Genomic DNA, 6,073 nt, shown 5'->3' on the forward strand with positions numbered 1-6,073 from the left:
GGACATCGACTGCACAAAGCACTTCCTTGTACTGATCATACATGCTGTGGGCCATAGCATCCGTACACCTCTCTTGACTCACTCAGTCCTTTCCATTCCAGGCCTGTGTTATCCCCCAGAGGATGTATCACACATGCACGATCCAAGATCTAAAAGGAATTAAAGTGACAGGAGTGCAAGCCAAGCAGACATGAGCACTATTTCAAAGTTTGAACCACAACAAACATGTCAAAGAATGGTTGTACACTGGTGCCTAGGGACTCCCTAGACACATCCAGTTACTTAGAGGGTTTTTCAGATCCTCTCCAGTGGGCTGCAATTGCAGTGACGTGATCCTCCAGAGGGTGGGAGCGTTGTCACATCACACCAGATATCGAACATCTCAGATGGTGGTCTAGGCTCACTTTGCCACCAGCAGAGAGACACGGGGGAAACTGGAAGAGATCCATCTCCTTCCGAGGGAGACACTGAAATAAGCCCAGTGAATCCACCTGGCTCCCTTTTCTGCCAATGGTCAACAAGTCAGTTCAGAGAAGATGTTGTCTTAGATCCTTTTCCCCCCCAATCCCCTTCCCTACATATTCTTTAGAAAATTTTGCATAGTCTAACCAGTGCCCCTTGAATATCCAAAATCTTCATGTCTTGTTTTCCCCCTTCTTATCCATTACGAAGTCCAGCTTGGCCCTCTCCAAAGCTGTGCCTGTAGTTTCTTCATGGCCCATTGATTAGTGACTGGGGACTTTTGGTCATTGTCTCTGTTATCCCTTGTCTATCAGGTTTGTGTCTCTGGGGGTTTTAAGTGCTTCCCCCTTTGCTTATTATCTTTTTTGCACTGAAAAGGTCTATGAGCAGATAACCTTAATAAAGCGGATGCTCTCAGATTCCACATACCCTTGCATCAGGCAGACAAGCATACCAACCGGCAGCTTGTTGACATGGCCTGCTCCCTTTCTTTGCCCCTCCTCTCCATTTTCCCATTCTTGCTCTTCTTGATTCACTTTGATCTCCTCCTTTCCCTGCCTTTGGCCCTTCGCCTGAACATCCCAGCAGAAGCTATCCGTATTCCCACAAACCCCATCAAACATCCCCGAACAAGTTCTACAGAGTCTCCCCAAACCTCCCTCTAATAGCCCACAAGGAGTTTGCTCTTCCCAGGAGACCCTGGATAATTTTGTCTCCTTGTGATCAGCTGCAGAGTAGGGCTTGACCCTCTGCAAAGCTGCACTTGGAAGGTTCCCTCAGTGCCCGTCCATCAGTGACTCGAGAGCTCTGGTCTCTGTTATTTACTGCTCAAGACTCTGGAGAGCCAGGTTGCTATTCCTGGGGACCTCAACACATTGCAGATTAGGCCTGGCAGAAGTCTCCTGAAATTCAGCCAAGGAATGGGCACGGTCGTGCGCCTGGGGTGGAATAACCCCAACAGCCCCATGCCCAAAGGTGGGCTGGGGGCTGACCGGTGAGAGAGTAGCTCTTCAGAAAAGGACCTGGGGCTCTTGGTGAGGAAGACAAAGAGGCTTCAGAAGTGTGCCTGGTAGCAAACATCATCAACCACGGTGTGACTCCCAAGGTCCCATACCACAGGCAGAGAAAGGAGTTGAGACGTGTGGGGAACCCGGCCCCTAAACTGACCCCTGCCCTGGGCTCTGGAGGACCTGGGTAAAAGCTTTTCACCGGGAAGGAGGGCTGGGGAAGGAAGCCTGAGCCTCCCAGGGTAAAGGAGCTGGGGTGGGGGAGGGCGATGGCTGTCCCCACCTCCCTAGGAGAGGGTGACAGGTGAGGAGCAGAGCTGCAGCTGGAACCAGAGGAGCACAGTGGAGTGGGGGCTTCCTGATCCCTCAGTGAACGGGAAAGGGAAGGGTGTGGAGGAGGGAGACCCAGGTGCTGGGTGCACCTATTTTTTTTAGTCCTGAGCAGCAGGAGCTGCCCGCCTCACCCAGGCTTCTCCATCCCTCTTGCAGCAGGAGAAAGCATGGCTCCTCACCCAGCCTGCTCATCTCCTGCATCCCCAGCTGGTCCCTGGGGCTGAGCTAGGCCAGAGGAGGGAAGAGAGGTGTAGTGGGTTTAATACACGAGCCCCCCAGATAGGAAGGGGTGGGGTGGGCTTTCATGCAAGAAGTCCAGAGAAAGAGGACATTCACTGCAGGGTGACATGCTGGCTCCTACTCTGGAAATGTGCACCACTGAGCACGATGGCTCCCATCCCAGGGACCCACAGCAAGAAAGATCTCCCCGCGCTTGCCCCTGGAAAGTACTCTTGTGTTGTCCCCAGTTTCTTTCTTCTCAATTCTCAGGAAAAGAAAACATAGACATTTCAACCATCGAGACATGAGAGAGCACCGCGCTGTTTATTATCTATCTTTCTCTTCTAAATAAGAACATTTCTCCCCACAGACCTTTCCCTTTCAACCCCTTGGCACTCCACAAGCAGGCTCAATGCCAGACACTTCCAAAGAGGTCCCCAGTCCACAGTGCTTGACTTTGCAGAAGAGCTGGAATTTGTTTGTGCCCAGTGTCAGCTGCCTAGCATGAGCTCTGGATGCCACCCTAATCTCTCCTGAGCAATTTCCTCAGAGCCCCCCTGACCTCCCTGTTCCGCAGGCTGTAGATGAGGGGATTGACCAGGGGTGTGAGGACAGTGTAGAAAAAGGAGAACACTTTGTTGAGCTGCCTCAGCCGGGGGGTTCTGGGCATCAGGTAGACAAAGATGAGGGTGCCATAGAAAAGAGTGACAACGGTGAGGTGAGAGGAGCAGGTGGAGAAGGCCTTCTGCCTGCCCACGCTCGATGGGATCCTCAGGATGGCAGCTATGATGCACACGTAGGATGCCAGTGTGAACAGGAAGGGGAAGACTACATCCAAGAAGCCCAATATGAAAGCAGTGAGAGTGACCTTCCTGGTGTCACTGCAGGTGAGCTCCATCAGAGGGGTAAGATCACAGAAGAAGTGGTCCATTGCCTTGGGGGTCACAGAACTTCAGCTGGGTTAAGAAAGAAGTCAGTGCTGTAGGGATAAGGAATCCCATCAGCCAAGACCCAGCTGCCATCTGGAGACAGAGCTTCCAGGTCATGAGGTCTGCATAGAGCAGGGACTGGCATATGGCCAGGTACCGATCGTAGGACATCACGGCCAGCAGGAAACACTCAGTGGCTGCCAAACTGCCAAAGAAATAGAACTGAGCAATACAGCCATGAGCAGAGATGGTCCTGTCTCCAGTCAGGAAGCTGGCCAGCAGTCGGGGCAGGATGGTGGAGCTGTAGCAGGTCTCCAAGGAGGACAGATTGCCCAGGAAGAAGTACATGGGGGTATGCAGATGCTGGTCTGAAACCACTAGCACAACAATGAGGGTATTCGCAACCACAGACACCAGGTAGATCATGAGCGAGAGGAGGAAGAGCGGTGTCTGGAGAGTGGGGATATTCCCCATTCCCAGCAGGAGGAACTCCATTGGTGATGTCGCATTGTCCCATTCCCTTTTTTCCATCAGCATCATAGATCTGTCTTTCTTTTTCCTGCTTTCAAGAAGTAGGCCTGTAAAAAAAGAATATTTGTTTCTGTATTAAAACGTGAGAAGAAAGCTTTTGCCAGAAGAACAGTTATGTGATTCTGCACTCAGGGAAAAAAAAGAAAAGAAAAGAAAAAAACCTAAAGAATCCCAGAATAGTTGAGATTGGAAGGGACCTATGCAGACTATCTGGTCTAATCCCCCTGCTCCAGCAGTCAGCTACAGCAGGTTGCCCAGGACCATGTCCACTCAGGTATTGAGTATCTTCAAGGGTGGAGATTCCACCACTTCTCTAGGCCACCTGTTCCAGTGTTCAACCACCCTCACAGTGAAGAAGTTTGCTTGTGTTCAGATGGAATTTCTGTATTTTAGCTGGTGTCCACTGCCTCTCATCCTGGCACTGGGCACCAGTGAGCAGAGTCTGGCCCTGTCTTCTTTACACCTTCCCTTCAGATATTTATATACATCGATAAAATCCCTCCTAAGTCTTCTCTTCACCAGGCTGAACAGTCCCAGCGCTCTCAGCCTCTCCTTGTATTGCAGATACTCCAGCAACCTCAATCATCTTTGTGACCCTTTGCTGGACTTGCTCCAGAAAGTCCATGTCTTGTCCTTGGGAGCCAGAACTGGACACAGCACTCCAGATGTGACCTCACCAGAGCTGGGGAAGGACCACCTCCCTCGACCTGCTGGCAATGCTCTCCCTAAAGCAGCCCAGGGTACTGTTGACCAGCTTTGCCACAAGGGCGCATTGCTGGTTCATGTTCAGCTTGCCCACCAGGACACCCAGGTCCTTCTCTGCACAGCTGCTCTCCAGCTGGTCAGCCCCCAGAGAGTGCTTGTGCATGGAGCTATTTCTCCTCCGGTGCAGGACTTCACACTTCCATTTATTGAACTTCATGAGGTCCCTCTCTGCCTGTTTTTCCACTCTGTCAGGGTCCCTCTGAATGGCAGCACAACCACCTGGTGTATCAGCCACTCCTCCCAGGTTTGTATCATCTGCAAAGTTGCTGAGGCTACCTTTGGTCTCATCACCCAAGTCATTAATGAAGATGTGAATCAGTACTGGCCCCAGTGTCAGCCCTGGGGGACACCACTGGCCTCCAGCTGGACCTTGTGCCACTGATCACAACCCTCTGAACCCAGCAGTCCAGCTCACTTTCCGTCCACCTCATCGTCTACTTCTCTAGCCGCATTTAATCAGATTGTCTATGAGCATGCTATGTGAGACAGTGTCAAAAGCCCTACTGAAACTGAGAAAAACAATATCCGTTGACATTGCCTTTATTGGCTCCATGGTGAGAAACAGGGTTTTGCAGAGGGGAAAACCACTTTTCTGAGGAACATCCCCTTTTGGCCACAGACATGAGCCGCCCCACGGAGTTACTTTTTTCATACCGGGACATTATCAGAGAATGTCCTCCTGCTCGGGCTGAGACAACCTTGTTTCCCATGTTCAAAGTTATCACCTTAGCACCCAGCGGGGATGTGGAGGAAAGAGATCATTCTGCTCTAAGGCCTGAAACAGTTATCTCAGAGAGGGGAGAAAGGAAATCCCACTCCCCAAAGGATTCCTCAAGTGAAAGCCTATCATGCCAGACACCTTTTCTCCCTGCACGAGAAGAATCAGCCCTGCAAAGGCTGAGTGGTCTTGGCTCTCTGTAGCTTGTGTCTTTTTGGAGGAGAAAGGATTGTTCCTAGACAGCCCAGCCTTTTACACTGACATAGCTCAGATCAAGGGTTTCAAGCAGAGATGCACAAAGGACTTCACAGTGGACTGTCTCAGCAGATAGCTAGAATCCACTCACTGGAGCCTCTTTGGGGAGAAAAGTGAGAAGAAGAAATTTTTGGAGGGAGAAAAGGAAAAGCCCAGGGAAGATCATTGGCTTGGCATCTTTTCCTCCTCAGTGGCGGTTCCTGAGGGCTCTGGGGCTGCCTCCCTGAACACCCCAGCCCAGCAGCGAGAGCTCAGCATGGCCAGCTGTGCTCATGGGGCTCCCTGCTCAGCACTGCCGGGCACTGGCAGGGGGGTCCCCAGTGTGCTGGGGTGAGGGGGGACAGGAGCAGGGCCAGGGGCATGGGCAATGCCCAAGACATGCCTGAGTGCATGGTCAGGGAAAGTCCATGCCTGAGACACGCAGCCCTCTGCCCAGTGCCCTTCCTGGGGGTTCCACAAAAACAGAGAAGGAGAAAATCATTTCCCTGATGATGCCCTTCAGCTGCCGTTAGACCTTTCGCAGTGACTTACGGACACCAAAGGCAGACACCCAGCTTGCCTAGAGAGATCCTGGGAGGGATGAGTCTCTCCCAACAGCCATGCTCCCCCAAACTGACTTTACACTCACCTCCTCAGCTGCGATGAATTGCTTCTGCAGGTGATAATGACAGGCAGCATTAGGAGGGGTCACCAGCATCACTGCAGAATGGCCGACATCCCCAAGCCTCTGCCTGCATGAGTGAGAGTCAGTGCTGAAAAACCTGAGGGTCTCAGAGCAAAACTTGCAGAGCTTTGAGTGACAGAGAGAAGAAAGACAAGAGGCAGAGACAGAGAAAAAGGGAGAAGAGAGGAAA

The 6,073-nt window shown here is 51.8% G+C and overlaps 1 pseudogene; it reads right to left on the minus strand.

Moving 5' to 3' along the window:
- Positions 1-2,544: 2,544 nt before the first annotated feature.
- LOC135325826 (olfactory receptor 5B21-like) lies at positions 2,545-3,481 on the minus strand (annotated as a pseudogene).
- Between the last annotated feature and the right edge of the window lie 2,592 nt (positions 3,482-6,073).

This window comes from Dromaius novaehollandiae, unplaced genomic scaffold (assembly GCF_036370855.1).
Source record: "Dromaius novaehollandiae isolate bDroNov1 unplaced genomic scaffold, bDroNov1.hap1 HAP1_SCAFFOLD_30, whole genome shotgun sequence".
Classification (NCBI taxonomy): Eukaryota; Metazoa; Chordata; class Aves; order Casuariiformes; family Dromaiidae; genus Dromaius; species Dromaius novaehollandiae.